Raw genomic sequence first — 27,039 nt, forward strand, 5'->3', positions numbered from 1 at the left:
AACACGACCACCCGTTGTGGTGTTAAAATGTTTGGTCGCCGGTTTTGTCTATTAAAAGCCAGAAAGTTTGATACGTTATGTACCTCTCTTTTGTTTCGTTATATTTGCTTCTTTGACCAGTTTGCACATTCCTCTGCAGGAAGTTCAAATGACAAATTCCATCGGTCGTTTCCACCGCTCTATTTCGAATTATTTTTTTTTTTCGAAAAGCAACACTCACAGTCGCGAATTCCACCGCATACGAGAAGGAGAATTAGGAGCTATTGTCAGTAAACACCACAAATCAGCTTAATTCACAGGCTAGACAAAGTAAACGAGTGGAAAAGGGCTCGCGGTTGGGGGGTCTGTGTGGTCCGGACGAACCGAAAACCGAACGCGAAAACGCATACGTGAATATGGGTTAACGAAGGCAAAAAAGGAAAACAGTTTTCGCATCAGCGTTTCGGCATTTGGCGGGCGCCGCACAATGGGACGCCGTGGAATGAAAACATTCGTGCGCCTGGAGAGGAACAGAGAAGGAATATAGAAAGCGAAACGGAGCGCCAGCAAAGAGAAAAAGGGCTCCGAAAAACAGAGGGACGGAAATAGAGCGCGGCAACGCCAATACCGTGTTTCCCCCCGCTGTTGCTCGTCGACCGTGCAATCGGAATCCTAACAGAAATTCCAAACTATTTATTTCCGTTCGATTGTACGGCATTTATGCTTTAATTTGTTCCCCCTCGCCCCCTTAAAAATTCCCAGGTGACGTGGACCGTCCTTCGAAGAAAACTTTAATACGTCATCCTCCTGCTATCGAAAATGGTTACCCTGGACTTCGAAGGAAAAATGAAAGAAGCCTATAGAATTAAAAGATCGAGTCCTTACTTATACCATCCGCAGAGTGGTCATCTTCTTGTACCACTGTCTCCTCTTCGATATTCGTTCATAATGGCCAGTCAGAATTGGCCCAGTCGATTACTTAATCACATTTGAATATTTTTCTCTCCATCTCTGAGAGACTCTCATAATTTCGAAACCAGACTCAGGCTGGCACAAATTACTTTCGTCAGCAACGAGGAGGCCTGGTCACCAGACATTTTAAAACTTCGAGTTCCCGCAATACTTGATCATCCGTGAGTAGCGTTACAGAGACTTCATGGTTTGTATTGTCATTTACAGCTTTGTTGTGCATGGTCATTCACTATGGGGGTGATGAATTGAAGCTTTGTCGTAAGGGCTCGCTTTGTTTTCGCTTCGCTCGTTAGGCCGCTATTGTTCGGTCTTAACTCTATTACCGTTACACCGTATAGATTCTTTACAGTCTCCGTGCCGTAGAATATTTATGATGTTTCACGATTTCATCAGGCTTATCGGTAATTATAATTTTAATATCATATTCGGTGGTTTACAATATGTGATTTATCCGAAAATAAACTCTGAAACGTGAAGTTAAAATGACTTGTTCAGGATGGACTCGTCGACTATTTATTAGATTGAGATATTTTGGAATCGTTTGTCGAATGATTAGCATTACTTTACCGCAGCTAAGTTGTTTATGATTATGTCAGATGATAATTATATTGTCCAATTTTACACGTTTCTAAGTCGCGTGACCAGGAACCCTTTACCCTGCTTTGTTTCCCTGGATGCGTTGCATCATCAGGAGTGGCGTGCACTGGCTCCTCTCTCGTTACCGTTGCCATTCAATGGCGGTTAATACGAGCCGGCAGGATTAACGTGCAATCGCGCGGCAGCGTGATTATCGCGGAAACATCTGTAAAGTCCCGGAGTAACAATGATAATTGAATGCGTTTGCCAGCAACCAGAGAGCCACGGTCCTTCGTTGCCGCTCCGCACGCCAAAACGCGCAAGCGCGCGCGAGTATGCACGCGGTGCACACGTCCGACGCATTACGCATAATTAATCCGACGATGCTTATCTCTTCTAACCTTGTACCCGCGCGCGTACATCGCGTGAATAGAATCGACCGCGCACGATTCTCCTTTCATCGACGTTGGCCTCTCGTTTCGCTCTCTTCCTCGTACCGATTCTGGTTTCATTCTCATCTCAACGCGACGAGATCCTGTCAGAGTATAATTTCTTATCTACGTAACGATTTCAGATGGAGAGTAAAAGTATGTAAAATGTAATTCATATTTACTGGAGAATTTGACGAATTTCTATATTGCCGAGGAGGACCAAAATGAATAAATGGTCGCAACTTTTAAACGCCTTCTTTTTTGTTATTTTCGTACTAATTGATTTTTCGTAACGTAGAGTAACATTTAGCACAAATTTAGCGAATATTTATTGGAAACGTTTCCGAGAAAATAAAATGTGTAAACGATACAAATATTGTCGATCTCAAATAACCAAAATGTAACAAATAAAGCTACTATAAAATTAAATAAATCTATTTGACTACAGTTTGCAGGCTACAATCGAAACTTGAATTTTAGAATGCTCACTTCGATTTAAAAAAAATGAAAGGATTACTAAGGCAATATGAATAAAATCATAAATATTTTTTTATATGAATAAAATCATAAATAACCTTTGTTATTTGTCCATCACTTTATTTTAATAATATTTAATAATAATTGCACACGCAGACAACTACTGTGAACAATTAAAATTACAAATCGTATGTACCCATGAAAATTCATTTATGACAAATTTTCATGAACTCTTATTTCCAAGCATTTGTTATTTGAAATTTTCAATATTTCCAATCATTTGTACATTTTATTCAAAACTTGTTCACAAAGAGAACCTTCGCTGATTGTTACCTCGAGTAATTTCGACGACCATGTCACGCACGATGCTTTTGGTGAGTCCGCAATCTGATTTACGAGGACCGTAACTTCAATTCACTCCTGACGGTGAGGGCAGCTAGAATGAAGATTCGAGTATTCGCGTCTCGTCTATCTTCGTTTATGAATTACTGCACGATTCTTGCGAACGTTCTCGTTTTTACGCTCGCTTTGTTGCGCTTAGTTTCTCCATTCAAACAAATTTCTGAAAATTTAACAATTTTCCGCATTCCAAGTCAGAGCGTTCCAAGAGTTCAGCGATTCCTAGAGAACGTCCGCGAGATCGGGCCGCGAATCGAAGCGGAGCAAAACGATACGCGGAGCCGATAAGAGCCACGGTAGATTCCTCGAATTTCTCCGGCACCGTGGAAGCCGCAGCGGCGGGAATGCGTTCTGCGAGCGGACTGGAGACCCTCTCGATTACCGATCTTCAAAAATACGCAAAGCCAGTCGGTCCGCCGGCGGTTTCCAAGGAATCGTATTCAACGACGGAAAAATCGACCGGCTGAGATTACGCTTGGCTCCCGCGGAGCGGAGCCATCCAATTGTATCGGATGCGCGCACGCTCGGGGGCTCCCCGAGCGTTCCTTTCGAGTGGCTATTCGCCACGCGGTGAACTTCCGAGATGGGAATCGCGTTGTCATCGGGTTTATCGCAATTATCGTGGCGCTTGTGCAAATACGCGCGAGTGTACGCGTCCGTGGGAATGTAATTAGCTGGGGACGACCGTGGCGAACAATAACGCGGAGAGGAAAGCGTGGGTGCACGCCAATTCGAGATTTTTCTGGATAGCCTCGATAACGAGACCCGACTACTGGACGCCGGGCTTCGTAAACACGCGTCAGCGCATTTTGTTTTAATTATTCGGGGTACAAACATTCGGGCGCCCGATCGAAACGTTCGAAAAAGCGCATCCGAATGTCAGGGCCGAAGTCAGGGATGAAGTCAGCGGGTTTTATTTTAATTGCTGCGAGCACGAACGATCATTCGCCTGTCCTAAGTGTTCGACACCGGGAATAGTGAAACTGTGTTTGACCGAGCAGTGCGATGTAAGGTAATCGTGTCGATCTTGAAATAACCATTTCAAAATTGTAAATATCACATAAAAATGGCACCACGTGAGTATTCTCTCGGTGAAAGAGCTCTACTTCCGTTAAACCTGTCACTGACCTAAAATCGCTCTAGTTCCGTTGACAGAATTTATAATTGGCCCCTGGGGTTCGTGGAGGCGAGAGTGTCGCGAAAAAGCTAACCACTAAATCGGAACGGCCGACACTCGCGGTACAATTGAAACGCGGTATAACGATCGTAATAACATGTACACGAATACACGCATAACCGATCGAACGGATTTTGGATAATTCGTCGCGGCCACTTAAAATCGTTTCGACGCCTGTCCCCTCCATATGAATAACCGAGCTTTGTCCCGGTTGTCCCGCGATTTCGCGATCATTTCGAACCCGAAACGCGTTAATCGTCGCCTGATACCGCGCGAGACGAATCAGGCGTACGGAAGCCTCGTGTTCCAGACGCGAAACCGCGGCCGTGGGGGTCGAAATTATTTGTTGAAAATCACATTATCGAATTGGACGGGACCCCCCAATAGCGGTGGCGGTGCTAGCCGGGCGCGAGTACACTCGTCGGATTTGCAGGTTTCAATTTTACACCCAGACGCATTTTAATGCGGCCGCGGAAACCCCGGACGCGATCGTTCCCCCGTGCAATTAAAAATAATTGCATATTCGCGTGCCACTGGCCTGGCGTCGTGCACCCGTGTTCCCGGGGCGTCTGCGTGTCCCTGGCTGCCCGATGATGAGTTTTGTTTCGTCGGTGGTCGCGTCGGATTAGCCGGGAATTTCCTGTACGACACCGCAGCGTCGAAAACACGGGGACCATGGTTGGTCGGCACTGGCAATTGTATGCATAGAGTCGGATTTGTTTTTAGAGTGCATTCTACATGGTCTAGCATGAACCCAGCGATGAGGAGCCCTTTGGATAACTCGATGGCAGTCGATAGCCACGGACCACCGACTTTTATATACATACTTTTATACTACTGATGAGGTCCAGAACAACGTGATTTCTAGAGTTGTGGAATAAATAAATCAATAAATCAGGAGACGATCATTCCACGTTTAAAAATAATATACCGACGGAAACCAGGTACAGGGAGGACTCATTTTCCTCTTCCTTTGTCTATCCCTGCATTGAACAAAACATGGGAGCTACAATAGTCCGACAAACACAAAAATTACCCACGGTGGTACGCACAAAGAACGACAAATTGCGCGTCGTCGCGTTGCTTGATTTTCTTCGAAGACGGTTGCAAATGAATTGAAGTCTCCATAATCATAAACGTTGGGCAACAAAGTGGACGCGGTCCGTGCGCAGGTACAAAAGCTCTGCATGCTTCAGAATCGCAACAATTGCACTTTGGACGTCGCGTCGCCTTGCAGACATTGTTCGTTTCTCGTCCATTCTGTCCAACCATTGACGCGTTTCTGTCGTCGAAGATGCATCGAAGTAAGGAAATCATTGACGTTTGTTAGATTCGACGCTGAAGATTTTCAACTAAGATTTGTACACTCGTTTTACTTCCTTTCCGAGGTTCTCAATATTTTACTTTTACCTATCGGGAGCTGCGACACTTATGAAACGAAGGTAGTGAAATTTGATCGCTCTTATTATTATTTCTATCTAAATAGAGACGTTTCTTATGTTTGCGTAAATGCAACGCGTGTCTTTCGACGTCTGCCTCAACCCAGCATCGCGCGTGGCGTCATCCCACTGCTGCACTGTCGCAAATATGCACGTCACGGAACGCAAGCCGCCAGACGCGGACGTGCACCGCGGCGGAAACCTGCGACAAGACAATCGGGGAACGGGGTCACGTCAGGGAACGAGATGGAGCGGAATAAAAAGGAGCTTCGAGCACAGATACGTTGCTTCTAAATTTTATTTTCGGCAAGAGGAACGCGTTGTCCTTCTTAAATCCCTGTGACCTTGAATTGAAAGTCATAAGTAGTTGCAAAGCTTCGTTCTTTGGAGTAATTGTACGTTAAGAGGCCTGTTGATTCTGCTGAGCTTTAAAAATGAACATTCCTCTTCGGTTCCCGAAAATTTCACGGTGTCACTTCTCTGAACTTTCACATGAGCTTCTGGAGTAAGCGAGAGTGTGGGCGAGCCGACGGAGAAATTCTCTTACAGATTGGCGGACAAGGGGCGCAAGGAGGTCGGAGGGCGGCATTTGAGTGGCACGGGGAAGCGACACGATGGAATTTCAGAAATTGCGCTTGACATTTTCGCGTGCATCGGTATATACCGTCTCGGCTGCGTTTCCTTCCTCTAACCCCGGGCCTACGTTTTCGTTGGAGACTTCTATTTTCATTCGCGGCGTCGTCCGCTTTCCTTCTCGCGCGATCGAAACGGCCTGGCGTGGAACGACGTCGACGCGCGACCAGCCGCATTCCGTGTCGTCGACGACGCGTTTGCGTCGCAACGACCGACGGGGTCTGTTTAGCAGAACGTAAGTGGAACGTAAAGTTTGATCGCGCGGCTTCCTAGTTTATGCGCGCGATGGAATGCCCGCCTCGGGCGTTTGCTCGATCGCGCCACAAGGAAATTGCACGCTCAACGATCGCGTGGAAATTCGCGGTTGCATCGAAGCTTCGTCCTGAAATTTAGACGCTAAACCTATCCTTCGATCGTTTTATGCTTGGATGTACGTGAAATAAAAATTAATTTCTCAAGTGATTCAGTTAAAAACAAAATTCTCAAGATGTGAAGGGTTAATTCGTTTCGACCGTTCGATCGATCCAGGTTTCGATACTGTGCCCTTTCGTCTGATTGCCTGCCGCGTTTGTATTCGCTCGAATGCGTGATTCTTTCATCGAGAAGCTCGCACGGAAATCGACAGTTGAAAAATACGATTGCCAGGTTCCGAGGGAAGGAAAGAATTTGCTGGACAACGCTATTCGTTCCAGGGGCAGGCCCAAGTCCGTAGTACTACGTACATATCAGAAATCGGATGTTATTGCAGCCAGGCACGGACGAAAACTACAAAGTGCTGCTCTCGATTATCGAACTCGAGCGTTTCTGGCTCGGGCAGAACACATTTCACGTTTCCTTTTCATCGTCTTTCGCCACGCTGTACTTTCTACTATCCCGAAATGTAACGTCGCACCGAAGTGGTCCAGCCAATCGCCAAAACCGAGATTCTCCATGTATTTTTTTCCAGAAAAAATAATCGAAAACGTGGAATAAAAATTTGTTTGTACGAGGCTCTGTTTTCGACGAGATTTAGCCTGAAGATTACATTGCATTTCGGCCAGGTATTACGTTCATTTACGCGTGTAAAATAATTTTTTGCATCGTAAAATGGTGATTTATTGTACTTTGAAGGAGATTCGCTGCCGAAAGAGCTGCGAAAAATATGAAATTTATTCGACGAGCATTGTTCGTTTACTATTAAAAATATAGAGGAGCTTAATTGAAGGACCATTTCACCTCTTACAAACATTCTACTCTGTATTTTCAATTCATTCTTCCACATGAAACTCGATGTATCATCCATTACTGAAAAATACCCTATGTGTAAATACGATTCAGAAAAGCAACTTGAATTTTTCTGTTACGCGATCAGCAGGACGATGGTAGAGTTCTCTAGAGGACCCAGTTCAACCAAAATACTCCAAACGCGTGTTATTTTTCAACTCGACTCGTAATGAGGTCGGTCCGACTGCTGAAGAGTGCTTCATTTGGCCGGGGGGGCTACTTTTTCATATACGAGAAAAAAAATTCCACATGGACGCGAGAAAGCGTCGGTGCAATGGGAAAGCGCTCGAAAAATGGGGGAATGCGACGATTCGTTGCACGATCCGCGTTGTTTGCAGCGCAAATAAACGAGTTGGGGTTGCTCGCATCGCGCGAAGACGCGGCGAGAGGACATAAAATACTTACGAGCGAATACCGCGAGGCGCTGATAATTTTAAAGAGGACCACGGCCGGAGCGGAGCAGCCAAGAGGATGGCGAAAAAAGAAGGAAAAGGATAGGGGGAGCGGAAAGAACGTGCAACGTACCGAAAGATCGTTCTCGCCCGTCGATGGCGAATACTTGAAGTTCCAGAGTGGTCGAGCGTGGCGCAGCGGCGGGCATCTTCGAGGAAAATAAATAGAATCGAGCAGCCAGCGCGGAAAGAATGGAAGCGGGACAAAGAAACAATTAAACGAACACACGATGCTTCCGTCTCGAGAGATAAAATAATTAAACTCGCCTCGGAAGAACATCTATCGTACCGAGCACTCTTATTTAACCTCTCGGCACTGCCGTTTTCGACAAGAGCTTGTATCGATGATTGGAGAAAACAAGGTACAATTGACGGGAACAGGTAATATGAGAACTCGCACTGGAATGATTGCTGGAATGATCACTCCACGGCACTTATCGACGACCTTAACTGGTTATTGGCCCGAAGATCTAATCTTTCTTTTATTTCAGACCTAACCTTCGTTAATTTCTAAGCTATAAAATTATGGGGAGGGTCCATAGGTGAGCAGTTTGAAAGGGAGACGAACGCGAAGAATGGGAAGTAAACGCGTATAAATTGATACAAACGACGGTGGCCAGACATCTCACGCTGAGGAGAAATATCACGGTAGTGGCGAAGAAATGGCATAAGGACGGGGTAACGATTGTATTATTCGTCCCCTTTCAGAAAATTCTCCCCGATCTCCGTGTTTGGCGTGCGCGATCCCGGCTTAGGGGTCCTCCACGAAACGAGAGCTCACTTTTCACTTAAGAACGGGAAGGGTAGGGTCTCTAACTGCTCGGCATTATTCGTTATTACCGCGTGCGTGATGCGCGGAGGGCAAAACGGTATCGTCGATAAATCTCGGCGTTCTGAGAAAAACCGAGCAGATAAAGTCCCGCTGAATATACGAGCTTCCCGCTCTCTGGCTCCTTCTGCCTAGAGCAGTGGCGCACAATCTTGATAAAAGAAAGAATATTTGTTTGGCGATTAGAAGAACAAAGAAGAAATATTGTTTATTGAATATGAAGCTACAGTTATTTTTATTATAATTATCCTTTCTTTCGTGAACCAATCTTCGTTCAATCTTTTTTCGTTTGATCCATCGAGAAAGAATGCCTACGGGACATATTAATATTACAGCAAAATCATATTCTCGATTATTGTTTGAACAAATATTGTCAATAATTAATTTAACTATTGTCAGAAATTAATTTTTAGTTATTTCAGTTCTTATGTATAAAGATATATGAACCGTGATTGTTATTAATATTTAAGCGAAAACTGAATGTTACTGTATGGCATGGTAAATATTTAATTAATTCAGAGATGTACATTTTTAATGCATTTTGAAGTTTCAGATTACTATATCAATATCTTTCGAGAAAATGTAATATTTCCAAATATGAGAAGATGAGAAAAAGAAATCGTGAGAAATTTGTCTATATTTCAATATATATTAATTGGAACAATTAAAACATTTATAATACATATACTAACATTCAGTCTTCGATTAAACATTAATAACAATTACTGCCTAATACCGAAGATTGTGCACCATTAGATCAGAGGATTCCTCGTCTTCCCCCGTTCTTTCCTCGGTCCCTGTCACCCCTCGCCCCTAACCCCGTGGCTATAAGATTTCCGCTGGGGATGGCAGCCATCGGAAGAAGACAGCCTACGGAGATGGCGCGGAAAAAGAACTCTCACCAAGAAGATAAAAAGAGGTCGACTTCGGTGACGCGACCAGTCGTTTGCTCCTCTGGTGATGAGAATAACGCGAGTTAAGCCACCTTCGACTTCCTGTTCCTTTCCGCCACGACATTCTCAACGATCCCACAGCTTCCCGCGGGCTTCTGAAAAATGCGCCCGCGTTTCCCGTGGCGTTTGGTTACTTATTCGCTTCCTACGTGCGACATTACGCGGGTCGCTTTTCGTTTACCCTTACTACTGGCTTTTCGACGAGCTCGAGATGGGAACGGATTCTGAAATATCGCGGACGAACGTGGGTTAATTTTCGGCAGCTACAGCCAAACCTGGAAGGGGACTGCATGGTCCTGAGAGGAATTCAGATTTTACTCTCGTTGTACGATTCCTTTTTGACAGGGAAGAAATCAGGAAATCAAAAGAAATCCTGTGGTTGTTATTCATCTCTCTGTGTTCTTTCTTTAAAAAAATCTGCATACTAACATACCTTTACTACATTTAAATTACACTTTCAAGATACTGTTGTTACTATTAAACAACATGAACAAATTTTCTGCTCGTTTCGATTCCTCGAAGTTAACGCGAATTTTCTATTAGAGTCAGAATTAGTCAAGCGCGGCAATGCGCCAGGCGCAGCGAACCGAAATCATTAGGCGTAACGCGAAATAGAGCTTGTTTCCGAGGATTTATCGCGCATGAAGCTGGGAATTCGGTGGCCCGTTTCGCTGTACCTATTCGTATCGCACGGGAATCGACTTCGTGCGCTGCGGGCTTAATCGAACCTGGCCGATCCAGGCTGCCGCGCGAAAGCCACCCTCGAATCGAGAGTGACGCTCAACAGACTGCGCCCACCGACGACGACGCTGTTCTGTCCGCGTGAAATTTACGACGATCGTCGCCGGGGATATCCTTAACGCCAATAGCGCCGCCAGGGTCGGATTTGCTGAAAGCACCCCGGGAGCTTGTCGTCTGTTCAACAGAGTTAGCACCTGGACTGTCGAGAGCATTTTCTCTTGAGCTCCTGGGGCTAGGCACGGTTCTCGTATTGACGAAGGGAGGTACTGAATTGCTCAGTGTCAGGTCGATTGTTTCAAATTAATCAACTGTTAAAGAAATATCAAAATTATTGGTAAGGTAGTACAATATTCGAAGCTTTCACGGTTCATTTATTTCGGATTGATACCAACTGAGGTTTCAGAATGCGAGTTGGATTTTTTGGATTGTACTAATCTTTTTCGATAATTATAAAGTGAAATTCAAAGTACTTCGTAGTTCTAGTCGATTTCCTATACTCTCAAAGGGAGTAAAATTACAATTTCCACCACTTACTCTCTCTGAAAATGTCGCTTTCTTCCATAAAGAAAGCAATGATCCCTATTTGATTTAATATTTGGCTGTCTAATTCCCCAAGCGTCAGGCACGAGTAAGCACCAGCGAAGGGGGGCGTCGAATTCGCGACTTCCGCGCGATAAATCCTGGGGAACAGCGTCTACTTCGCGTTACATCTAATGATTCCGGTTGGCCAGACTCTGGGGGCACCCTCTCTATCCGCGCGCGCGACATTAACCTCGGCGACGTTATATGGCGTGTCTGAATGGCAGTAACGATTCCCTTAAAACAATTTATGCGCATTGATTAATAGGATAAAGCTCGGAGTCCGTGGCTTCGTGGAGGGAACGGCGCGCACCATCGTCGAGGAGGGGAAGGGCCTCGAAGCTACGGGGAGAGACGATAGGGCGAGATATCGAGTACACGCAGCGCGAAATGCAAGGGACCGTGAAGCCATCAATTTAAATGCGCATTGGCGTCGGTTCGGTCGCGGCTTAAATTCGACAGAACGGAAAGAGGTTGGCTGACTCAAGGAGAACCCCCGACATAGCCAGGAATACGAAAAGCTTTTAATCCACCTTGCCGACTCTTCGATACGATTAATCCCGCCACGGAGATGAGGAAATTTATTACGGGGAATGTAGCTCCTTGCAAAACGGCCTCTGGCTTAAATATTTCCCTCGGACTCCTTATTAAAAATGGATTTTAAAGGGACACCGATCTGTATCCTTCCGAGCTGTGATGCGCAATCTTCCACGTGACAACGGATTAAAATAATTGTGTGGGGACAGTCGAGACTATTTTAAACTATTTGGAGATATTAAAAGCGTCTAACCTTTTGTAAAACGACGAGTGACTGTATCGCGGTTACGCGACGAAGAGGCGGTAACCAGGGAAAACCAGTAATGTGTACACGCCACGGTTCCGAAAACACACACGAGTTGCGGGGGCGTATGAAAGCTTCGAAAAGCAGAACTGCATTACGGCCAGCGACGGCGGCAGCGCAGTTGCATTAACTCCCCTAACGCGTACATGCTCGCGCAAACACTCGGCGATCGATTTTTAGGGCCCCTTTTCACTAATCCCCATCGAAATTTTTCCGTTCAATTTTTTATAATTGCATTTCCGACTTTTTCATTCATTTATAACGCGTTTTATACAAGCTATCGCAGACTGGGTATAATTTCAAGGCAACTCGAGCTGCAGGAAACACGATTCATGGACGGTTAATAAATACCTGCGACGACAAATTTTTCTTTGGTAAGTAGGCGTGGGATTCGGCTATGTTAAGTTTTCGTGACTTACCTGAAACAAACAGAAAAATATCGAGTTAGTAACGAAGAATAATAATGTTAGTTTGTGTCAGAGTAAAGATAGACTATAGATAATTGACAGAATATTTCTCATCTCTGGTTCAATATTTTCATTGCTGAATTGATCAGTGGTAGGGGAGATAGTTTCCAATATTTCTCGATATAAATTCAACAAGATATAGTTCAAAGCATATATATCCATTTATTCAAATATCACTCCTCTACATCAAATGCCGTGTCAAAAATCCCCCCAAAATTGCCCTGTCTTCAAAGATAACGTTAGTAGTTACACCCCTTTAAAAGTCACGAAGTCGACACACCCCGAAACCTGACAAAACACACCACCAATTACGTAATCAAGACAGGATGAGTAATCCAAATCGCGAAAGAAATCTAGAAACTCTAGCGAATCAGCGTTCTAGATACACGAGGTAGGGTGGAAACGGCGAAAGGGCACGATCAACCTGATTCGGTTAAGCGCATAAAGCGCAGCGTTTCGTGTCTCGCGCCTCTAATGAAACGGTCTTCTCCCCCGCCATTCGCCGCGTGTTCTTTCCTCGTTTAGCACCCTCGTCGAGGAAGGGACGTTAGATGGGAGATAAGATACGACAGAAACGCGCGTATCGAATCGTGTCGAACAAATAATTCGGCGAAGTTGTTTCGGGGCCCGCTACAAAGAGAGTGGAGGCAGGGGGCGGTGGTGGATCGAGAAAGGGACACGTATACGAGCGTATGGTACCCGTTGAGAGCAGGGTTATTAATTCTCGGCCAGTGCCACTGGCGTGACAAAGCCATCTGGTGTAATGGGCTTTCGCTGGAACCGATTACACGCTCCCAGAGAAAAATAGACGCGGAGAGAGAGAGGCTGGTTCGTTTATGCCTAGAAAAAAATTTCGCACTTGCGACGACTACAGCCACCGCAATCTGTTTCGAGGAAGAGACTTTCGTTCAGATAGGATACTCGCTCAACACCGTATCAGAGACATGATTTTATGACACAATGTTTAATATGGTTACTATCATAAGTCTATTATAATAATAGCTCCTGGGAAGAACTATCTACTAGCTTCAGAAAACGAGTGTTTGAGAGGATATAAAATAAGGATGAAGACCAGTGTACAGAGACAATATGGAAGAAATTCCCCACCTGAAAATGAAATGTGACGTTCCGTGGTTAATTCTGGTGGCACTGGCGCGACAAAGCCATCAGGAGTAACGGGCCTTGAGCCGATTACACGGCTCCCGAAGAAAAATAGACCCAAAGAGCCTCGACGGAGATTGCTCGCTCGAGCGTAGGAAACATTTCACACTAGCGAACTCGTCGATCGTAATCTGTTTCGAGTGAAAACCTGTCATTAAACGTGCAACATTGAGGGCTCCATCGACGTTCCAGCTTCGTTGGAAACCGTCGCCAATTTTCTCCCGATGGGAACGCGATTGTCCACGGTAGATTACAAAGTAGCTCGCATGAGTCTCTTTTTGTTCCGCGAAAGCTTCGAAACGCTGCAGGCAGTTCGATTCGGAGGTTAGCCAGATCTGGACCGAAGAAGTCCAAAGGACGTGGAAGGTATCAAAGGCGATTATGACGCCCTGGAGATGCGATTCGAGCGATTCGATCGACGGGTAATTCGTGACCATCGCTGCGGTTCATGGCGAGCTGCGGTTTCGATTTGCAACTGGCAAATGGAATCACGCATCTTCGGTGGCGTCCATGGCTCATAATCGAGGCCCGGACGAAGACGATGCTCGTCTTCCTCCACGGTTAGAATCCACCATCGCTGCATCCTGTCCCCGCGAATTGTCCAAAAGAAACAGGAAGCCACGTAATCAAATCAATTTCGCGCCCTCGGCGGGATCCTTCTTGCGCCCCCTCCCTTCCACAATCGGTCGATGCCGTGCACTTTTTCATTTCTAACGCCGGTTTCACCTCGAAGAGGAAATGGCGGTGAATTTATCGGAGCAAGAACAAAGGAAAGGTTCTGGAACGAATTAATCGTTGGCAAACGTCGATGGCTGATTTAGGATATCGTCTTCAATTTCATTGACAATTTTACTTCACTAATTCCGAAGTAGAAGCTTGTTCTATCTCATAAACTTCATAAAACTTCCTCAAAGAATGTAGCGAACCATAGAACTCTCATTTAAAAAATCCCTTATAGAAGATTCAACGATTGAGATAGGTGTCCTTAATACCATCACCGATTAATGAATAACAGAGCACGTAGAAATGGTTACTTTTCAATCTCAGTTCGTGTTGCAGTCTTTTCGTAGACGGATGGAGGAGGAGGGTTAGGACGACGTACTTTTCATAAATTGCCTCCGATGAAGCACAAGTTTCTTGACCTAATAAATATTCAATGGACATCTCTGGATTATTCGCCGGCTTCTTGCCCCGTAATGGTGTCGTGATTGACATGTAAATCATAAAATACCTTTTTGCCTTTCACCGTGGGACACCATTAAGTCGCGCAGCACCCTTGGGGCAGCAGACGACGACGCCGACCGAGCAATAAACGTCTCGGCCACGAGGTATAAATAATCATCGATACGACGACAGACCGCTCGTAATTAACCGGGCCTCTGATGTACTGAAAACCGTAAAATGTGGAAATTTATGTACTGGAAAAGTGGCATAAACTCATTCGGAAAAATGCCACGGAGAATGGGTGTCCTAGCATGCGAGCGGATGGGCAGCTTTTTACTGTACGCGTGCTTGCGACTTTTGAGCGGTTAAAGCCCCGTTTCCACTGGCGTTCGAGCTGACGTTTAATTATTTATTAACCGTTAACCGTGGTCGTGAAAATTGCTTGCATCGAAGATTGGGCGTTGAGTAGACTGGGCAGACAAATTGCTCTTGAGTAAGGTCTGGAGTCGAGTCCTGATTTTTTTTCTATTATATGTGTAATGTATCTTGGAGACCGAGAATAAATATCTCGATTGTATAAAAGGTCTGAGTTTACTCAAGGCACGCGGTATAACCAAAACAATTTGTTGCGATAAATTCATGTAGTTTAAGGTGTCGTACGCAGGATAGAGCAAAGAGCTATTCGCAGTGTTATTTCTGTAGGGCCATTCACGTATCAAATGCTCCGCGTGAACTATTGTGCCTCTGTGCCCTAGGTAGAGAAAAGAATGTTCCGACGACAGAGCGGGTTCGAGGGACGGGGCCGACGATGAAAAATGGAAATTTCGTTTTTCCTCGTCGCGAAATCACGGGGGTTAAGAGTGGGAGGAAGAAGGGGTGCCAGGGGGGAGGGAAGGAGATGGAAAGTGGAAGCAGAGGCCGGAAAACGCGAAGTAACCAGGGACCACCGACCACTTTGCGTAATTACCAGCTACCCGTCCAGGACCGTACTATTTAATCGGGCTAAAGTGCAGGCCCAATCTCTCTTCATCTCGCTCTCTATCCTCCTCCCAAGCGTTCTCTGACGCTCTTCGTCGCCCTTTTGCTCCGGCGCTTGCTACCTCCCTTCCTCCTCTGCCTTCTCTCAAGCTTGCACAATCTTCGTTGATGCAGCACGCGTGCAGCGCTCCGAAAAAAAGCCAGCAAGGTCGAAAAGCGGCGTAGCGAAAGGGCGGCCCCGGGACTTCGTTTCGGGGGGGATGCTCAAATATTTGAGCGAGAAAATGATATTTCCCCATTTAGCGATTTGCACGGTTCGAAACGACGAGGTTGCCCCCGCGGGGTAGAGAGGTGGATTTTTTTCCCCCACAGGAGCGGTCCAGGAAACATTTTTTCCTTTGGTCGACCGAATCCAGCCTCTTTTCACCATCCCTTTCACGCGACGATGCTCTCGACGAGCTTGCATCCAGGAGAACCAACCACGGAGGGAGAAAGAAACCCCGAGTCGTGGGATGAAGCGATTGTGTTCTCGTGAAATTCTCTGTTTTTCAAGATTCAGGAATTTCCGAGCAACCTTTTTCCGTTACTAGAGAATTTTCTAGATGGAATTATATCAACCGATGCGGTAAGTATGAATTAAAATGGAATGGATATTATAGAAGTACAGAGTTACAGACGTGAATTTTAATGGGGTTCTTGGTAAATGAAACGATCAAATGTCTTTTAACCATAACTTTGTACAATATAAGCTTGTAACCGCTAACCTAGATAGATTAAGCACATGTACCTTGTCTAAAAATTCTTTTCAATCGATATTCGATGAAAATGAAAATATCTCTGTCCCAAAAAATCTGACGAATCCTCAAAAGGCGATTCTGGAGCACAATCCTCAGCCGTAGGAGCAATTTTGCAAACCGTGGAATCGCGAAAGAAAGAAACCTCGTCTCGAGGACATTTGAAGATCCGAATCTCGCGCAATGGTTCCGTAATTGATCCTGGTGACCGGAAGTAATTTCCCTATCGGGTCCAGGGACGATGGCCAAAAAATCGTCGCGATCTCGCGAAGAAAAATTTTGCCCAAAAGAAAGGCTTGGCTCGGAAGAAGACCGAACGACGCGCGGAGGGAGGGGGTTTCCCGGTCTGGGTGGACAGATTAAAACTGCAATTACGAGAAGAATGGCTCGCTAAGAAACGGCCATTGAACGCGGACCAACGGGCCAGGCCAGTGAAATTAAAATAATTTAACTTTGTGCTGGCAGCGAACTCCCAGTCACCTTTGTCCGTTCCTTTTCGACCCCGCTGTCTTCCGTTCATCAGTTTTCCTTCTCTCGTCGTTAATACCCGCCACTCGTTGTTTCTGGAAGCTCCAGGATATCCTCTTCGGCCGAAATTTCGCGGTGCTTCTTCATCCCAGCGAGACGACCGCGAGCTGGAGGTTGTCTCTCTCAGGGTTCTCCTTTCTTTTCATCGTGTCGTGTCTCCAACGGGTCTTCATTGCATTTTCATGTCTTCGGGTATTCCGCTTCTCGCCCGTCACCCTCATATTTATGCAACGATTCTCGCCGTGAACCACAATCCTAGATTTTATACGCCGTAATTGTTCGCCAACACGAAGCGAGCCACGGTTCGATTGTCTCGAGGATCGCGGCAGGCGGGAGACGCCGAGGGTACACATTGGGGGACTCAGAAATTCCTGGCGTGACGAATATGCATATATAAAGGGTTTCTCAACGGACGCTTTAGGATTCTGCTTTTCAAAATACGCCTGTTTAATTGTCGCTATTTATACTTCCATTCAAAGTAAATAATCCAATATGTTTTATACCATCTGTATTTGATTGAAAAATAAAATCTTAAAGCTTCTTTTGAAAATCCGTTTGTATATATTCGTTTTTTATTGCTGAATTTTAACGATGCTTTCGCGATGATGTGGGATAAATAACGTAGAACGGTATGTATGTTTTATCTTCTCGCCATTAAAAGCAAACCTAGTAGAGTTCACCGAGGCAGCTTTGCAGAATTTATACCGGTAAATAATCCGTTCCAAAAAGAAAAGAAAATATACAAAGCAGTAAACCGATGTTTGTTTCGGGATTTAATTTCCCCTTTTTCTTTCAATTATTAAAAGCTACTAAAAATGTATCGGGCCTCATGTCAACCCTTCACAGTCCATTGGTCGACGATCACCCCTGTTCGACTGCGTTAATAGCTTCCCATGTTGCACATTGTTCATCAAATAATGCGCCATGCCAATCAATATTTCTTCCCTTTTTTAACCGTTATATTTTTGATCGAACCGATTGGGTGAACGTTTCAAGCAGGCTGACATATCGCGTTACCGCGGACGGCGACGAAAATGGCTTTCCCTCTCGCGATCAGTCGCGTCGCGACGTGCACACGCGTACGGTGATACGCGCGCCCCGTTTCAAAATCGCGACAGAGAGTGCAAGGGTGGTCTCGCAGGGCGCGGAGCGGGATGGGTGGGCCAACGAGTGGTCCTTCACCCCCCTTTTTTCCCGCGTGAATTTTAAACTAAGGCCGGACGCGTAAACGGAAAAGCCGCCTTTGAACGAGGACGGTGGCGAGCGTTTTTCAACCCCCTACCTCTGGCACCGAGAAAAACGAGCGGGGAAAACGTTTCCCTGGCGAGATCCGTGTCCGGTCGTGCAACCGTTGCATAAATATGAGGAAACTGCGCGAGGAACCGAGCACGCGGCGGCATGAAAATGCGATGAAGGCTTCGCCGATGACAGAGAAGCGAGACGATCTCTCCCCTCCACCTCCTATCCGCGAACCCTCGAGAAAAAGGGAACGCTGGAACGTGAGCTCGAATTTCTCATCCTGGTGTAACCGGAACGGGACGCGAATTTCGAACTCGTGGAATTTCGTGTGCCGAAAAATTAAAGCTCGTTACTGAGAAAGCTTACCCTTGCAACCCCGCGAAATTACGGGAATTAGGGTCAATTTTTGTAGAGATAGTCGCGTGTGGATGGCAAGAATAGTCGACAGAGCAGAACTAAAAATTCTAGTAACAATAATGATAACAATTTCTATGTTTTTGGTTTAATTGTTGGAATTTTAAAATCGTCTAGAGGCAAGACAGGGAATGTTGTGGAAGGTTGGTGCTTTGGGAAGTGGTTTCTTTAGTTGCCTGTTGGAAGACAGCTTTATCGGGTGCACATGTTTACGATAGTGGCATGACGAATCGGCTATCTCCGACCGAGGCACGTACCCTTAAGGGCACTTTCCCTGGTTTAGGGCGTGCTCTTCGAAGTGCGTTAAGCGATTCTGTTGAGAGTCCGCTTCAAATGAACGGGTCCTGGAATTTGTGTTGTCTTGGAATGCGTACATTAGGTCGGGAGAAGTTTCGACGATGCACTATTGTCTCTCGAGACAATTGAAATATTGTAAGGCACGTGTTCTTTAAAATTAATTTATGATATATCAGATATTGTAATCTGAAAGTATCCTTTAAATTATGAATAAATATTCGTCATGAATATTCATTTCCTTTTCTAGCCTCGACTTGGATTTTCCTTTATTTAAAAAAATATTGAACTGTTCGAAACCATTACTGTTGAGAGCGAATAGCCATAGTCATCACCGCCGTTACATGCCATATTCTTGCTCGAGGAACGTAAAATATCACACTTCTGCGATCGGAGTCACATTAAGTTATGTGCATACATAATATAGAGGAGAATGCAAAATTATTTAATGTTTAAAATTTATGTATGCGCAAGTGTTAGCGGCCGAGCGTGAGTTCGCTTGGTTACCGTGCGACGACGGCTGCGAAAAGTAAAAAGAAATTAGAACGGAATTGATCGCAGGGAAAGGAAGACGTGTGATTTAATTTAACGCCTCGTTGCATAATGTCATTGAATGGGTACTCGCTAGGAAAAGTGAAATTTTATAAAGTTTGCAGTGAAATGTTCAAGGATCTGCGCCTGTAATATGTGATACCAACATGGCTGTCAAGAATAATTAGAATCGCGTGGTTCTGTCAAGACTCCAAGAGCCCAGAAGCTCTCCCAAAGTAAAACTCTGCGTGCACGATCGAACCTTATCTCCAATAGCGTTCCACGATTCATCGAAACTCGACGGAATCGATTGTCGAGTGTCAGGAACGAAGCAGCGTCATAACGCGAGCATCGAGACCAAATTTCGCTCATATTCGGAACGTAGCGCACTGGAACACAAACACAGAGCGCAAAGGGATGAAGGATCGTAACACAATCTCGATCGGCGGCTACCGTATGAAACTCAATCGTGTTTTTTAACGTCTTCGCAAGGGATCGTTTATTACCACAGCGCGCGTAATATTCCATGGAAACTTATTCGTAGAGAGAGAGAAGGTGCGATCGAGAGAGAAAGAGAAAGACAACTCGCGCAGCGGCGCACGGAATACCCTGCGAGCACTCGTACGAATTCCCTGCTATCAAATATCATTCAAAAATTGCCCGAAGGAATTCGATATTCGTGAAATGGCGGGTAGATGGCCATGACGGACCGCGCCGGGCGAAGCCACATCGAGGGGAGCGCCAGCTATTTGCGACTGACAGCTGTGGGCACACGTATTCGGACAGGAAACCCTACGAACCGATGTCCGTTTGGAAATTCGTTAACGGGTTACGGCAGGTTCGAAAGAATTTATTTATTTGCCCGTTATTTTCTGTTAAGAACAGCCTTTTAAATTTATTTTTTAACTGACTTCGAAAAGGAGGAAGTTACTAAACTCGACATGTGTATATTTTTTTTTCATCATTGCTCAAGACATTTTTAATCGAAGCCTACGCTCGATTAATCGCTTCTTTGAGTTTGACATAGTAGAGGGGGTCATACTTTATTTTTAAAAATCGCGATTCTGCTCTTTTCTCCGGCTTTCTACTCGTGTAACCCTTTAACCTCCCACGAGGAGAAGCGGAAAAAGAAACAGGACCGAAAAGAGCTCGTCCTCGATCGAGGAATCCGACTCCTCGACTTTCCTACCGTTTGCTTTTTCGTTTTGGAATTCACGTCTCCCTTTCTCTCCCTCTCTCCCTCTGTTTCATCGGTTGACGACGCGATTCACGGTCCCTCGTTGAATAGATTAAACGAATACACGTCGGTAAGCCGGCGTAACGTCGCCCCGTGGATTCGAAACGTGAATTTCAACCGTGAAAATATGCTCGCACTCTTTGTACAGCACCCGGAGACGCGGAGGATAATCCGCCGAAACGAACAAACTCGTTTTCAACCGCTTCTTGCGACCGTAGAGACCACTCGACATAATGCTAGATTATGGTTAGAGGTTGAGCTAACTCCTCCTCTCTCGCTGGCGTCGCTTCTTCTTCTGCTCTCGTCGCCGCTCAGTCGAGTCGACTTCGTTTCGCTTTTATACGCTCCAGGGTGCGCGAACCGGCGCTCGTTGTCGTCTCCGGTTCTTGGAAATTCCGCCAACGAGACACTTTATACGTCAATTACGTGAGTTTTCCGACTGCCGCCGGGGAAATCGTGATTCACCGACCGAAACAACGACGCCAGACGCGGAATCGACGAGCTTTATGGAGGATGCCCGAATCGCTCGCGAACGTACGAGGGGAACGTGGCCGATGAGTGGCTAGATGAGTCGGATCATGTGTTTTGATATTGTAGGAGTGTCTAAGAAAAATAAGGCTCGGGGATCCGAACCCACGATATCTTTGGATCGACAGTCGACCGCTTTTCCTACAAGACCAATCCCGCACCCTACGATTAGTGTTCTTGTTTGACTCTTTATTCTTAGGTATGGAGGACGCGTGGGCAACGGCAACAACAAGGAACCACTAAAAAATTAGCCTTTCCTAAACAAAGCAATACAGGTAATAGTGTAGGACTCTGAGTAAACGGAATGGGTCTGTTAAAAAAGAAGAATTAGTTTAGGGCAGCCACGTTGCTTCGGCTACCGTTAAAAACAAAACGCAATCTGCAACGGAGTGCAGTACCACGCGAAGAATGCATCGAGCGGTCAAGGCGTCCTATCACGTTTCTATTACTAGAGTATGTAATGGAAACACTACCTTCACAATCGCGAACAGATCATTCTAGTAAAAACTCTCGACACACTACTCCTACTGAGGTGATTAAGTTAATCGAGCAATGGGTTTCGGTGAAGCGCAGAATAATCGCGCATCCAGTAGATAAAGGTCTGTGTGTCTGCGAGTTGGGAAGATGGGAAAGCCCCGTGTATTTGGCGGAGGGGTGGGGGGGCAAGTAATTTGCGATGGAAAGATCAAAGACTCGCGGATGCTTTCGCGCGTCGAAGTTTTCGCGGTGGCCATCGACGCGATGGAAATATTTCGGGGCAGCGGCGTCTGGAGGGGGGCCGCGTTTGAGGGTCGCTGACGAAAATGAAAAACCGCCCCTGCGTTGCGCACGTGGCGAACGGAGCAACGATGCGTCAAAATTGATTTTCGATCGAGTGCGCCACGTTGACCTCTGGGTTCATTAAGCACGGCCGCGCCTCGCATTTCGAATTAATTATACATTCGATTGTCGCGAGAGCGGTCCGCAAGATAACGCGCCTTTGCAGCTGCGCCATTGCGCGGGCCACGAGATTTCCGGAATTTCCGTCGCGAGATTTTTCTAGGAGATCGGACGAGGTCGACCATGGAAACGCCAAAGTTGGATGGGAAACTAGATGAATTGCTATATAGAGCGGTGTATGTCACGCGTTACGTGGAAACGGAGAGAACAGGCCTGGATTTGGAGGAATGTGGTGCTACTAGTTGGTAGAATGTGGGCAGCTTCGAGGATTTCTGCTGTAAAAGGAAAGTGAACCGTTTAATAAAAAACCGTTGATATTGAAAATTGTTTCGTAACAATGGAACTAAGAAATTTAATTGCGAATAACTGTATTATATTCTACTAAATTATGTGTACGTAAAGTGTTTTTACAACAAGACGAAACCAAGACAAAGCCAAGATCACTTTACATCTGCATAATTCATTAGAGTACGATGCAGTTATACACAATTTAATTTATCTATGTCTTGATGTTCTCGTAAAGGTTATTCAACTATAGTTACGTTCTTATTGATGGCACTTGGAATTCTCATATACCATTAATATCATTATTCAGGATATTATTAGGAAGAAGCCAAGAGCTCAAGAAGAAAAGTACACGTGTCTGAAGCGAATCAAATAAACTCTTGATAGTCTAATGAAACTCGTTAAAGTGTTTTTTTCTTCTACAGTCGTTAAGAATAAGTTCCACAAAACTATATTCGCTGATTTCAACTCGTCCATCATTGAATTTGATCTCCGGGAGAAACTGACTTTTTAAATTGGAAAATTATTCCATCGGAAATCATATTGTCCTCGAATTACTATCCGTTTTATCACACGGCAATCCTCGAGAGAAACGGAAATTGCATAGTTGTGCATTGCGATGCAGATGAGGAATAAGATTGCCAGTAAATCCAAGGAACACCTGGTCACCCAACAGGTCGTAATGAGGTGCTTATACAAGGTGTATCATTTATCGTGACCGCTACATGTGTCACCGTAATGATAGGGACAGGTGGCGGATGGGTTGACGCGATACTGATTTCCGTGTTATCGGTAAAAATCTGTAATAACGAAATTTAGGAAAATAGTGGAAAATATTGAACGTGTATTTCCTCTTCAATGGCTGATACTCTTGTATAAAACACTATTCTACACAAATCCGTTATTCCAGTCATAGAAACTCAAGTCGGAATCGTGGAACGATAACGGAGGAAACCCTTGGGTTGGCGTTTTCGTTGAATATCGCTCCTTATCATATTCTAATCCCGAACTTATCTTCTCAGTGCTTCCCACGCACGCGAAGACACGCCATATACGTGTTTCTTGGCCCCGTGCAAGGAAGGACTCGTTCCCGAGGAAAAAGAACCGAGCGTCCTTAACGACGTTCGACGTACGGCCGCAAAAAGAGCATCTAAGAACCCATGGCGCCTACTTCCGCGATCTCGTGTATCCATTAATCCGCAAAGGTAGCGCTTCACGGTAGTTAAGCGTCGCGATACGCGCGATCCCCCCCAATTATTAATAGTTGACCGCGCGCATCGGTACTGGTTCTCCTTATCCTGAACGAGGCGCGAGATTTCCGCGAGGCCGCGGCTACGCCATGCTTCCGATGCGTGTACTGTACACGCATGCCACAGCCATTAATTACGTACAACTCATTAGGAGAGCAACCGCCATCTGTCCCGAGTGGGTTGTGAATCACTCTTAATCGTTTCATCTGGAGTCCAACCGCGGCGACTACTAACACGACCTCGACTCCTTCGTCTTCTCTTCGCAGAGACACTCAGTCTCCATCACGATTCTCTCCCACGTTATGGTTTACGAAATTGCGAACCTATCTTGGGTCTGTTTAGAGGGTGGTTCAACGAGTTGAAACAAGATAGAAGGCTAGGATGATGGAATCGTGTTTCAGGGTTTGGGCCTCGAAGTGTGTGGACAAATAAATAATCAAATTTCCCCGGTGCCAGAAAAAGGAAAGTAAAAATTGGAAACTCCCACCAATCAAGACCACCTTCGCTGCTCCAGGAGCAATACCAATCGAGGAATCGCCTCGAGTTACGCTAGCTTTAGTGCTTATTGCTTCGTTAGGGAAACCGATCGCGGCTAATGTATCGAGTTGTCCCGGATTGATCGGTGATCCCGGCCGCTGGTAATTAAGTTATTGCGCCCAGAGGCCAATACCGACTCCCCGACGGATGCTAACTGATCTCTGTCCGACGCTGATGATTTGTGTCGCCTCTAAAGAGAGTCTATTATCCGTGGACGTTAGTCACGGCTTCTATGGAAAAGTGGCTTGTTGACAGAGACCGATACAGTAGAACGCTAATTCAGATTTCAATGATAGATGATAGAAAATGACAACAAAAGAACGAAAAATTATCAAGACATTTTGCGATTTGTCATTTTTTTGTTCTACAACCTTTTAAGAGATATATACATGCTATATGTTTTCATATATACATGCTATATGTTTTCAAGCGTTCCAATATACTCAGACTTATGCCACCTATCAAAAATCAACATGGACTTTCCAGACAACCCAATAGAATCACTCGTGGTTCTTCCACTGTACAATTTCTTAAAATAAAGTATTCGAATAAACTGTTTGGCCATCCCTGCCGCAACGTGCCGTGATCGATTCCGCGATTACCATTCATGTATGCGCGAAAAGCGCACCTATCCGAGGGAAACAAATTAGAAGTATTAGTCAGGCGCCGGCGAACGAGACTCGTTAGGGAATTTCTTCAACCCGTCGCAAGAAAATTGTTCGCTGCACGCGAGAGGACAGTTCGAGGAGAGGCTGCGAGTCGTTTCGTGGAAAAGAAGCTGTCTCTTTCTAGTCGGGCGAAGTCGTTCGTCGGAGTGGATTCGACGACAGCTGAAAAATGAAGGAAAGCTCCCGCGGGTGTGTTTGTTCGTCGAACGACGCCCTGCGTCACGAGACATGGCGATACGACGCTTGCCGCCGCAAATTCAGATGAATGACGGACCCATCATTACTTGGCCCTCGCGACGAATTAGTGCCACGTCACAAGACCCACGCGCGATCATTTTCATCTCGTCGTGGGAATATGCAAAAGTTGACATAATTTTTAGTCGGAAAGATGATGTAACGCCGTTAGAATACTGCTCTGAACGCATAGCTGGATGCGAGAAAGCTTTCCTCCCGTGGTTCTATTTTTGGGGTGGTTTTTTGAAAGTCGAGAGGAATTTCTGCCGACTGTTCGGCGCAGAGAAACGTCTGCAAAATCGTACATCACTTGTCGACAAGACAAAGACAAATGCTGCTCAATATTAAATGGCTGACCTAAAATCTACTGTGTACCGTTCGCAGAGGGTCGATCCGACATTTTTATCGTTCTCATAATAACCCATAAAATTCGCAACCGTAGTTTACCCTAGCTAACCCGTCACTGCAGTTTCGGTGCAGTTTCCCAGCTCACCCCTGCTCGATAGCGCTACCAATCAATTTTACAGCGATAGAATAACACTAATTGGACTAGGAATAATATTCGAATATCGTCACGATGACCGGCTGCACTCGGTGCATTGTGTTTAATTATCAATTATAGCGGCACGATAACGATACCCGAACATTATTGTTTCTCCAGCGGCGGTCCTATATCGACTTGCTGCGAGCGTTCCAAATAATTACGCGGAAAATGAAGTCGGCGAGAGCAAAATCGCGCAGAGATAATAACATTGGCCGAACGCGTGTTAACCCACTTCTAAAGAGCACTCAGTGCAGCGATAGCATCCATTAGAATTTTTGTCATTTGTTTTTCTTAAAAAGAGCCTCGATAACATAAGAAAGTATAAAGGGAGGTTATTAATCAATCAAAAGAACACGATTTCAGTAAATTCTCCCTGCAACAGAACAATTTCTCGCGTGCTCAATCGTGCAAACGAATTCGGCCGATCGACTCGCAGAAAATCGGCGGAAGAAACTGCAGGGAGCACAGGGAGCGAATAGAGTGAATCGAGTCGATAAATCACGGATCGCTTCGCTCCGCTGGAAATGGCCCTTAATGAAGTACGAACGATATCGTGGATTAGCCTCGGTTCGATGGCCCTCGCAAGGAAATGTCTTTCGTTGGTCGAAGGGTCGAAGGGCCGAGTTGACTCTCCTCTGGAATCGTCTATTAAACGTCGTGTGACTCTATGTGGGCGAAACGATTTCTGGGGGAGCGGTTTTTCCACCGGAGAAACACACCGGCGGCGCCGAAAAAAGGGTGGGAGTGACATATAAAAAAAAAAGAGAGGAAAAAATAGAAACAGTAGCCAAGGGAGAAGAGTAAGAACAAAGGGTCGACCGTGAATGAATGGAAACGTTTTTCGGGGGGCTTTGAACGTACGAGCTCGTATATTAAAAACTTTATCCGAAAGCCCCTGGAAATCGCGCCGGCCCAGAATTATTTCGACGTTTATTTTTGTTCCTTTGAGCTTCACGCGTCGAAAACTTTTGCGTGCTCTCGGTCTGTGTACTGGGAGTTTTCAAACAAGTTCGAAGATTTACGGACGAAAAAGGAATATGGAATTGAGCAAGTGCAAGGACGAGGGGGCTAAGTCGACCGTATCGGATCGAGTGATTACGATCAAATGGAGTAGCGACAGCGTCCAAAAAGAGGGATCGGAAACTTCGTTGCGATCCAAAGAAGTTAGCGTTACATCGACAGGGGGATGAAGGCTTATGCTACTTTCTTATATCCATTAACGATAAATAGATTACTCGTATTCACAGAAAGTGGAGTAAATTAGCTCGTTTTGGCGACGTCGAAATAGAACCACGCTGAATTTCCAGTTACTATTCAACACAGACGATCTTGATTCGAGTTTCGCGAATTATCCGACTAGCGAACTCTACGAAGTTCAACGACTTCGAGTTCCTGTCCGTTATCGAAATTCCCGCGGAACTTAATTACCACTGACGTTGAAGAATCCTCGTTTCTAAGCACGACGGTTTTTCGGGATCGTAAATCTTGCCAGGAGACAGAGACGGC

General features: G+C 45.5%; 1 protein-coding gene across 2 annotated transcripts in view; it reads right to left on the minus strand.

The window, feature by feature from the left end:
* LOC128878558 (latrophilin Cirl-like) overlaps window positions 1-27,039 on the minus strand; it is a 442,897-nt gene that overhangs the window by 273,621 nt on the left and 142,237 nt on the right. The window lies entirely within an intron of this gene.

Source organism: Hylaeus volcanicus, chromosome 1, assembly GCF_026283585.1.
Source record: "Hylaeus volcanicus isolate JK05 chromosome 1, UHH_iyHylVolc1.0_haploid, whole genome shotgun sequence".
NCBI lineage: Eukaryota > Metazoa > Arthropoda > Insecta > Hymenoptera > Colletidae > Hylaeus > Hylaeus volcanicus.